Raw genomic sequence first — 11,245 nt, 5'->3', positions numbered from 1 at the left:
GCAATCGTTACCCTTAGCATTCTATGTCTAGAATGACTCTCGTGGATGCCAATGAACACGGGTGTTCACAGATATCTGGAGTAAGGGGTGAGGGTACGTATTAGGAAGCTCTTTTGATCGAACACCTAATCCCGCCCGCCTCGATAGCGGCCTCTACTAATGATTAGGGAAGTTATTCATACTTGATATATCGTCGGCTACATGCATGCAATGCAACATCCAAGTTTTAATCCTAGCATGTGAGAATTAGACTAAGTCGATTGACACGTAATTAGCATACAATTGGGTCGAAGTAGGATTTAATGCTCATTTACATGTGAAGAGATACAAACGATAAAAGAAATACAATAATTACAAATTACAATAATGAAAATTACATTAATTACATTGGATTAGGCGATTAAAACGGATAATTTGAAAAAAAGAAAGAAAGAAAGAAAGAATCAAATAAATTAACGAACAGGAATTAGCGTGATAATACGAATAATAGTTAGTTAATATGTAACCTAATTAAACTAGGTCAAGGAAGAAACGGAGTTCAGGGACAGAACTCAGCCAGGAACAGGCGCAGTAGAGCTGCGTCCTTTGGAATAGGCGCAGCAGACGCTGCGTCTGTTCCTTGGCTCAGTTCTGGCTGTGAAGCCGTAATTGCAAGCCGTTAATGTTAATTGGTGAATTTAATGATCGATTGATGATATTTACTCGGATGAAAGTGATTAATAGGTTATTTAACATATGAATGGGTCATGAAAACAGTAAAACATGAATAAGACGGAATTAAACGAATGAACATAAGATGGATTAATTACAGGAGTGAAAAATATTAACAAACTAAACAAATTAAATCAATTAATTAGGTTAGATATGATGGATTAATGACGAATATGCGATGAACACAACAAAAGACGGATGAAAACTATGTCAAAGACGAATTCCAGAAACCCAATATTGATGAATTGAATCTCTACAACCCGGGATTGAATTTAATGACGAAAACCCGCAAATATTGGATTATTTGGGATTTAAGTCGGATTTATGATGATTAAAACATATTAATGATGATGATTATAATATACATGTGAATTATATGCTATCATGGTGAAGAATTAACAAACAAACGAAACAAAAGAAAGGATTTTGGGACGAATAACAGAGGACGAGCGAAGAAGAAAGGAAGCAGGAACTGCGGCAGCCTCACGAAGAGGCGCAGCAGGAACTGCGCTCCTTCAAGAGCGCGCAGCGATTCTTTGCGTCCTTTCTCGACGGTTATTATCGGAAATCCGCAAAAGAGGTTTTTAAAGCACGGTTTTAGAAATCGGTTTTAATGGTATTTTCGACGTAAACCTTATAATTGATGTTACAATAAATAAAATACAATAAATAAAAGAGAGATTTACACCCTCAGACTTACATGTTGACGAAACGAGAAGGACTAAGATATCGATTAGTGATGCTCGACGCGAATGCAAAGAAAGTGCCCTCGTAAGAGGAAAACGATTAATTAATTAAGTTGATTATTGGTGTAGTTGGTCAAATTGGTCGGTTATGCAAACGGGGAGGCTGGTACTCAGAAGGATCCGAGCTTACGTGGTCGAAAGTTCAAGCACGTAGACGCCAAAAAGTAAGAACAAAGTCTAGAATGCAAAGGGAGAAGAGAAGGGCGGACACTCGCGTGAGAAATATGAGGAGCGAAGGCTCCTATTTATACTAATCACGTGAAGGAATTAGGGTTTCGGAGACTCTTTGGAAGTGAATCTCGGAAAGATATGAAAAAGATACGAAAATTACGCGAGAAAAGGACACGGGAAGAGGCGCAACGACCCACTGCGTCTCTTGGAAGAGGCGCAGCACCTGCTGCGTCTGTTCCCAAGGGGTTTCCTCCTGCGGAAGAAAGATTTCCGTGTTTAAGTTATGGTAGGACGGAATAATTCGGTTTTCCTTAATATCTTATGTGAATATTACGGGAAATTGTTTACCAAAAGATAAAGATTGTGAAATATGGAACAGAAATATCCGGAACATTCCAGAACATTCTGACTCGGGATTTAACGGTTATCAGAAAATGAAGACGGTTTTAGGCCCGGACTCCAAATGTACTCTAATTACTGTCAAAACGACCGTATCGGGACGTAGATGACAACTAAGAGGTAGACATTAATATTTGAGCAATCACTTGACGATAATCTTACGAATTGTCACAAATCGTTCCGCGTACCAAACATGCGGCCCAATCATCACCGGGTGGTTTGCGGGAGGTGCAAAAATGAGGTATCTACAGAGCCCCCACTTTGACTGAGGCTTGGACAAGGCGAAAGTCAAAGTATAGCCATCAGGTCAATCGAAGATTACAACCTGACGACTATGGCGACGCGAGGCGGTTCAAGGGGTCTGAACCAAGGACCCTGTCGTCGGGAACATTTTAGAGTCTGTCGACTATCGGGGAGGGTCGTTTAAAGTCCATTAGACTACGTAAGGAGACTCGCCAGCCATAAGAAGAGACCATACCTGAGACTTCTTCTCGAGATGCTTCCGGAGGTGCATAGGGGCTAAGGTTAAGCATGGGAGCTAAAGGGTAAGACCTAAAAGATATATAAGGATTTTTGCTAGGGTGTGGGACCCTAAAGGAAAGCATTGACGGGAAGGAGGCCTAAAGTAAGTTCAACTTAAAGAATAACTAAAGCTTGGGTATAGGAACTCTATTGGTTTGGGAACTTCTGGAGAACGACTCCTTGTCGAACTCCGCGGGGAAACCCGAAATATTGCGAGTAGCAGGACACAGGCGGGAACTGCTGAAAGAAAACTGCTTGGGTAGTCTTCGGGAAATAATTGCGGGTAGTAGGACACATGCGGGAACTGCTGAGGGGAAATCTGCTTAGGTAGATGTCAATCCTTATGTCTTGAGAAGGACAGTACGTCCGCTTACTCTCGCTGGAGACATGATCGGGAATTTTTCTTCTTGTCATGAGAGGGAAAGTATATCCGCTTACTCTCGCTTGGAGACATAATGAAGGTGTGTCGAATTTTGTGAGGGAATAAATGCTCGTTGCGATGAGCAAAAGGTCTTGGAAGGAATAAATAGCGTGCGACAGTCTGCTGTTGGCTTGGAAATGTGGGCTGGAACGAAAGAAAATCGTCAAACGGACCAAAAGAATAAAAAATAGCATCGGGGAAGAGGCGCACCAAAGATGGGCCCACAAATAACGAACTCATAACGAATTTTTGAAAATCCGTATGGAGGGAACAAAAGGAAGAGGCGCAGCAAGAGCTGCGTCTCTTGGAAGAGGCGCAGCGCTTGCTGCGTCTGTTCCCCAAATTGGTTTTTTCTGCGTAAAAACGCGAAGAATCAGAGGGATTGTTTCATTTGCTCGAAACACAATTCACTCATTTCTCTCTCAAATCTTCACCATTTCCGTCAAGGTTTGATCCAAAAGCTTGCATTAATCATGACTAATCGAGGTATGTGTCTCAATCTTGCATTAATCTTCTACATTCATCCAATTTTGAGCCGAAGAATCTAGGGTTTATGACCCTTTTGATCGAAATTTTGGGGCTTTTCCCCCAAACGCATTTGCCTTGTCAAATTGACTTTAGAAATGGATAGTAGGTAATATTAGGAACATAACCATGTATTTGTGTCGAATTTTCATCAAGTTTTGAGCCTTTGAGTGAAATTTGAGACGGTTTTACAGCTGAACCGTAAATCGCTTCGAAAATAGCCTTAGGAATGCCCATTTGCGATGAAACTTGATATTTGGGATCCTTGAATGATGGGTAAACTTTCTACCATATCGGAATTTTGGTTTGTGACAGCTTTTTCGGGACACTTTTCTAGGGCATAATCGCCGTTATAACGAAATGCTGCCGAAATTTCGACTCGAACCCGGAACTAGGCTTCGAATTAGGCTTGACTTGACCCAAATTACCACACGAGTGATCGGGTTGGTGGGAACATGGCCAAGGATGGCAAGAAAAGAGCGGTTTCAGGGCTTTGAAGGCTCGAAAATCCCTTAACCAAGGCTTGTCGTCACGTGACGCGGCCTAAATTTGCTTTAATGTTGCAGGTGATGAGGCTTCTACTTCTGGGAGAGCTCCCATGGAGATCGACGCTGCTACTGTCGAGGAGGCTTTAGAGCAGGCCTTCACCACTGCGGTGATGGCTGCTAGGGACGAGTTTCACGAGGAGGAGGCCGTCGAGGAGGAGGAGGCCCCGAGACGGGCCAACGTCGGACGAGGAGGTCGTCAGCTGAGAGGGCTCGTGCGTGGGCTGAGACTTGGGAGAGCAGACACCTGGTGTGGGCTGCAGAGGGTCACCTGTCCTACAGGACGGTGAAGAGCTTGGTAAATAGGAATTCACTACTCATTACTCATCCTCTTTCATTCATTTGTTCAAATTTCTTTCAAATTTCATTCAAAACTAAAGATAGCTTTGTTTCAAATCACAATAGGAGGCCGGGAACATCAGATCGTTCTCGGGTTACACGACAGCGATGGAGCACTACGAGCGGCTGTCGGCGGAGGAGAGGGCCATGATCGAGCGTGGAGCGTTCGGTCCTTTGGTTCAGCTCTGGAGAGATATCGCGAAGAGGAAGTTGCGGGCTAACCTTAGCCTGGTCCGCGCTTTCTTGGACCAATTCTGGGATACGACTTCCACGTTCCATATGCCTTTTGGTGAGGTGGGAGTCTCTCTGGAGGACTACGGCATGATTTCTGGTCCGCCGCGTGGGACCGAGGAGGTGGAGTGGCGGAGAGCGCCATGAGGGCGGATTCGGCCGAGGCGAGGAGATTGATCGGCTGGAACTTGTCGCCGAAGGTGTCACGATCGGGTTTGATACCCAGTTCTTACGTTCGAGACTACTTTGCGGGGAAGACCCCGGCACTGGTGACGATTGACGGGAGGGAGATGGCTCCTCCTCCTGTCTGGTGAGCGCAGGGGCTCGTCGTGGCTCTCGTGGTTTCGTCTTCGATTTACCTCGGAGACAAGGGCGAGAGGCTGTCGACGAAGCTTCTTCCCTTCCTTTCTGACCTGAGTTCCCTGGGACGTTGGGACTGGGTTACTGCTGGTTTTGCGGTCCTCATCCGCTTCATGAGGGCCATGGTTCGTCCGGAGCTGATGGAGAAGGGGACTTCTCCTGGTGCCGTCGGGCCCGGACTCTCTTTGGAGGTATGAACCTTCCTTTAGACCAAAGTAAATTCTTTTCTTTATCCAATCATGAAAGATCGTCATTTGATTATTCTACTTTTCAGGCGTGGGTGTACTCCTACTTCCCGAGCCTCGCGCCCAAGAGGACGGAGCCGCTGGAGAGGGCCTATCCCGTGGTGAGGGACTGGGTGATGTGCCGAACGAAGAGCAAGCGTTCTTCTCACAACGTCTACCGGCGGGACGTGAACGCTCTTCAGCTGAGCAGCGTGAGCATCTCACTTATATTCACTTTCTTCTTTATATTTGCCTTTAATTGATCATAGGAATGATCTTTGCTTTATTTTGTCACAGTGGGTGCCCAGACCTTGGGCGGAGTACGTTGGAGCGCCTCCTTTCGTGGCTGAGGTCCTTCGGCATAGGAGCTCGAGCCGACTGCTGTTGAGGACGTCGATGGGTCCTGTGTGGTACTTGGGCGAGCGCTTGGCTCGTCAGTGCTCGCGGGACGTATTGACGGTTCCCGTCGATCCTCCCAGGACGATGTTTAGGGAGCCTTCTGAGGCCGACAGGGAGGCGGACTTGGCTGGTGCCAGTGGCGACGCCCTTCTTCTTCCTGGCGAGGACTACTCGGCGTTCCTTTACGGGAGGTTGGCGTATTGGCCGGTAGTGGTGAGCATCTTTTATTTTTCCTCTTGATTCGATTATGAGATTTATGATGAAAGATCATCGATTAATGAGAATCATTTGTCTTTGCAGGAGGTCGAGGCGGCGGGCATCGAGCCCCCAGAGTACCCAGAGACCCTTGAGTACACTGACGCGACAGGGAGGACGACGATCTCCGAGCTGCGTGACTTTGACGTAGCTGTGACGGATGCTGGCCTGGACGACTGGCAACATCTGATTCGGAGGGTGAGCCTCTAACTTGTATGTCCTTTGTGTAAGAACACATTTGATTGAGTTTGTTCGATTGTTGAGAATTTATTTTTGCAAATGCAGGTTGCGCCGTCTCGGTTTGTGGCATTGTGGAGGGTGGCCAACCGGCTGCGAGCTACTGCCGTTGAGGCACTTGTCGGCGGTCGAGGTCGTCAGGTATGAACCTTACGCCTATTTTCCTTTTTGATTTTTTTTTCTAGTTTTGCTTGAAACGATTGACATGAGCCAATTTATTGTTTACAGGGTGACCGCGGGCTGGAGCGAGAGTTGACCCAGTCTCGGGAGGAGACAGCTCGCTTGTTGAGGGAGCTCGAGGTTCGGGACGCCGAGATCGCCGTTCTTGTGGCGAGTGTTGCGGAGGTTGAGGGCGCCCAGCAGTAGGTTTGTGTAGCTTTTTTGTTTGTTGGTTGTATTTTGCACATTTGTACATTTGGACATCATTTTGAACATTTTTTGGACTTTGTTTGGGGCTCGAGCCCCCAGTTTGTACATTTCCTCCGTTTGGTATATACATGATGGCCTGAGTGCCTTTGCTGCTGGGTTGTGTTGTTTGAATCTGCAGGTTAGTTTCGAACAGGTTTGGTAGATGACGGTTTGCGCCGTCATGCTGCCGAAATTTACATAAAAAACACGCAAAGCATACATTTATATATACATATGGCCTTAATTAGCGCAAAATGAGAGACTCAAAAGAACGCGAAAATGCAAAAATTTTGCCGGAAATGACCGGACGGACGGTAGGGAGGGTTACCCCCTAAAAAAAGAAAAAAATAGAAATCTATAAGTTAGGAATGTATAAATGAAATTAAGAAATTGAAATTAATATATACATGTTGAGCTTCGGTAAAATAAATGATTTAAAATGAAATTATTTCCTAAAAATGAAAATTAAAATGAAAATTATTTCTTAAAAAAAAAATGAAAATATACAAGTGTGATATAATGGCAGAAATGTCGATGTCGCCTCGAAATGCGTGCCCGCGAAATTAGGAAACCTGAAACATGGTAATCTTCCCGTATTTACCAAAATAATAACCTGTAGGAATAGAAAATTATTCGTTATGGAATTAGGAAAGATCCCACGCGAAAAATCACAGAAGTGAAACTGAGGAAGAGGCGCAGCATGAGCTGCGTCCCTTTGAAGAGGCGCAGCAGGTGCTGCGCCTATTCCCAAGGTGGTCTGTTCTGACGGATTTTTGGAAACAGCAATTAGTATAAATAGAAGCGTCGATGGAGCTTTTATTCACACAAATCTTCCGTCTCTTCTTCGTCTAATTACACAAAATTCTTCAAAATAAATTTTCTCATCATGAATACTTTGGAGATCCGCTTGAAGGAATGGACCAACGAATTTTCAAATATGGAGAAGCATGATATGGGCTCTTATAACTTTGGATCGTTGTTGAGTTTGAAACTCATCAAGGTTGTTAAACCGTTCTTGGATGCTTGCCTTGACTATTGGGACCCGAACTACCATGTCTTTGCGTTCCCTGGAGGTGATATTTGCCTCTTTCCTGAAGAATTTGCTGCTATTGGTGGGGTGGACCCCGAACACTTGCCCGCCATTCCTTCTACTTCGCAAGGGTACAAGAGCAAATTTAGAGACTTGCTTGGATTGACTAGGCTTGAGGTGGACTGTCTAGTTACCTCAAAAGGCGTGAGAATGTTGGACTTCATAGATCGATTCATCAATCGGGCCGACCTCACCGTTTCTCATGTTGCTAGGCGGAGGGCATTTGGCTTTTGCTTGTTGCATGTGTATGTCTTCCAAGGGCACGTTGATGAAGACTTGAGAGGTGATCCCCGTCTTCTTGGCCTTGTTGAGCAGATGGAGCTGCGCAGGAGCCCAGCTTGCTTATGCTTGGGAGAGATTATTTTGGGCTTGGATAATAGGAAATCCAACCGTGATCTGCCGTTCTTGGAGAGTCCCGTCATTTTGCAGGTAAAAAACATCCCTTTTTTTCGTTTTTTTTTTTTTTTTTTTTTTTTTTTTTTTTCTTTGTGTTTTGGTGTCTAATACCTGCGTTTGGTAGGTTTGGCTTATGGAACGGCTCCGATTGATCGAGCCCCCAGTTCATGCACTTTCCTATCATGCCCGCTCGATTGCGATGAGGACAAGGTTGTATATGGTGGACTTCACGCGGGTTTGTGATTCTTTGGAAGAACAAGCTGAAGAGTGATGATGGCCCGTTGATCAGGTGGGTCGTACCGTGGTGGCACCTCAAGTCCATCACTGGAGTGTCTTCTTTGGATCCCACTAGGTCCGTGCGCATTCCTGGATTGGAGTTTATGGTGTGTATCTTCCCGGAAAGACTGATGAGACAAGTTGGGCTGAAACAGACGATCCCGAGGCTTGATACCGTCCCATGATGCTATGGCGCTTACTACAGAGAGCCGACGAGAGTGGGCTATTAAATGGGCCCAAAGAAACATGTGGTTCTTGAATTTCTCTGCCAATGCCTTGTGGGTGTCGGATTCTTATCTGAGATGGAGAAAGGCTACTACTCCGGAAGAGCGCGAGAGACTGAGGAAGCGCGAGCCTGTTGACTACAAGGTGCGCGAGGGAGAGAAAGAGAAAGAGAAGCATCTGACAGAGGGAGAAGAAGAAGCCGGGTTTCAAGTTGTTCATCCTTCAAAGAAACCAAAGACTACTCCTGTCGCGGAAATGGTGATTGGCAAGAATGGAAAGGCTAGGCCTCGAGAAAGACCGTTGGTGATTAGGTCTGAAGTGGCGCAAGAGCGTCCGGCTCGAGGTCGCGACAAGAAATATGACAAGAATGACAAGGGCAAGGGGAAGATGGAGGAATAGCCCGAGTCTCTTTATTTATTATTTGATTATTATTATTATTATTATTGTTGTAATAAAAAAGGTGGGGTTTTTAGAATCCTAGCCTATTCTATTTTTATTATGTAGCGTACTATTATTAGAAAATGAATGAAATAAAAAAGGTTAAATGGTTATGAAACCGTCGTGATTTTCTATTTATTATTCTTGTCGAATTTCAAGTGCAATGCAAATGTCCTTCTATTTACATTTTAGATATAATGGGTTGAATCCCGTGAAGGATTGCCTACGTATTCACTTAAAAAGCGAAATCAAACCCGTGCGCGTAGTTCGAGTAAATGTAAAAGAATAATTGTTCGAAGCAAGAGCTTGTAATGAACTTTAGAAAAGAAGTATGAGCTTTTGCTTACTCTGAAGGTGCGAATTTAGTTTATTTGATGATATGAGGATGACGAACTTGTCAAAATGCAAGAGCATAGTGACATTAGCTTATTTCAGCTTGGCCAGGGGCCGTTTATTTAGTGCCACAAGAGCGACACGTAGGGTTACGCGAGGCGCGTTTTCACTCCTATTCTAGGCATAGTACCGCTTTAGTTGGTCAAGGTTTGTTGGGTTCGAAAACTCATTCCCATCTAGGTCTGTGATCCTAACCGCACCCCCTGGGAGTATGGATTTGACTAGAAATGGTCCGGCCCAATTAGGTTTGAATTTTCCCCGTGGGTCAACAGGTAAAAGAGCTCTAACTGATTTGAGTACTAAGTCTCCTTCTTTGATGTTTCTTGGCCTAACCCTTTTGTTGAAAGCTCGTTTGATACGTGCTTGATATGTTTGGACATTATGCAAGGCACATAGCCTACGTTCATCCAGGAGGATGAGTTCTTCATATCTATCCCTCTTCCAATCGGCTTCCGGGATTTGACTTTCTAGTAAAATACGCAAGGATGGTATTTCTAGCTCGACTGGTTGTACAGCTGTACGATACCCCCATAAAGCAAAGGGTATCTTGGTTGGCCAATCTCTATAGTTGTCAATCATTTTCTTGAGAATCGTGACAACATTCTTGTTTGCCGCCTCTACCGCGCCGTTAGTCTGTGGTCTATAGGGCGAAGAGTGGTGATGCTTAATCTTGTATTTGGCTAGAAGTTGCTCGGTCTCAGCTTGGAAATGTGATCCGTTATCGCTGATGATCTCATGTGGGCAACCATACCGACAGATGATGTTGTTTTGTATGAACTTTGCCACATTTTTAGCTGTAATACCAGTGTAAGAAGCCGCTTCTACCCATTTGGTGAAATAGTCAATCGCTACTAGAATGAAACAATGACCTCCTGTTCCAGCTGGGGTTATCTTCCCGATTATGTCAATTCCCCATGCAGAAAAAGGCCAAGGGGATGTCATTGTATAGAGCAACGAAGGAGGGACATGTTGTACATTCCCGAAGATTTGGCAATTGTGGCAATGTCTTACGTATTTGATGCAATCGGACTCCATTGTGGTCCAATAATATCCCAAACGTGTGATTTTCTTTGCCATCATAGGCCCACTCATGTGAGGACCGCATTCTCCGTCGTGGACTTCTTCCATCACCTTTCGTGCCTGTGAATGATCAAGGCAACGTAGGATTACACCAAGAGGTGTTCTTTTGTATAATTCTCCTTGCATGAGAACGTATTGGGAAGCTAGTAGGCGTATAGCGCTTTGTCCCCTCTTGTCCATATCCGGTGGATATGTACCATTAAGCTTAAAATTCAGGATTGCTTGAAACCAGGGTTCCTGTGCGATTTCTTCTTCATCGGTGATTTGGTGGACATAAGCCGGCTCTGACCGTCGTTCGATGCACAAAGGCATTTCCATCATGTGATCTGGCATATTGATCAAAGATGCAAGTTTCGCAAGAGCGTCTGCAAATTGATTTTCTTCCCGAGGTAGGTGTAGGTAGGTTACGTGATCAAAGAATTGAGCGACTTGGTCTATTCTAGCCTGGTAAGGTGCAAGGCTTTCGCTTCGGATTTTCCAAGATCCTGTAACTTGGTTGATGATCAGTGATGAATCCCCATGTACTCGGAGGTTTTTAATGCCTAAACTCACTGCCGCTTGTAGTCCAATGAGACAAGCTTCGTATTCTGCAGCATTGTTTGTCACCTCGAAGTCGAGTTTGACAGCAATTGGCGTATGCTCGCCTTCAGGAGAAATGAGCAACACTCCTATTCCGAATCCTCTTAAGTTCGATGCTCCATCAAAGTATAGGTCCCAGGAGTCTACATCAGTTTGAAGTATATCCTCGTCTGGAAATGACCAAGTATCTATTGTTTGTGCGTCATTGATAGGATTTTCTGCGAAAAATTCGGCGACGGCGCGACCTTTTATAGCGTTTAGTGGCACGTATTTGA

The sequence above is a fragment of the Silene latifolia genome, chromosome 10 (assembly GCF_048544455.1).
Source record: "Silene latifolia isolate original U9 population chromosome 10, ASM4854445v1, whole genome shotgun sequence".
Lineage (NCBI taxonomy): Eukaryota > Viridiplantae > Streptophyta > Magnoliopsida > Caryophyllales > Caryophyllaceae > Silene > Silene latifolia.
Note: the sequence above shows the minus strand (reverse complement) of the source record.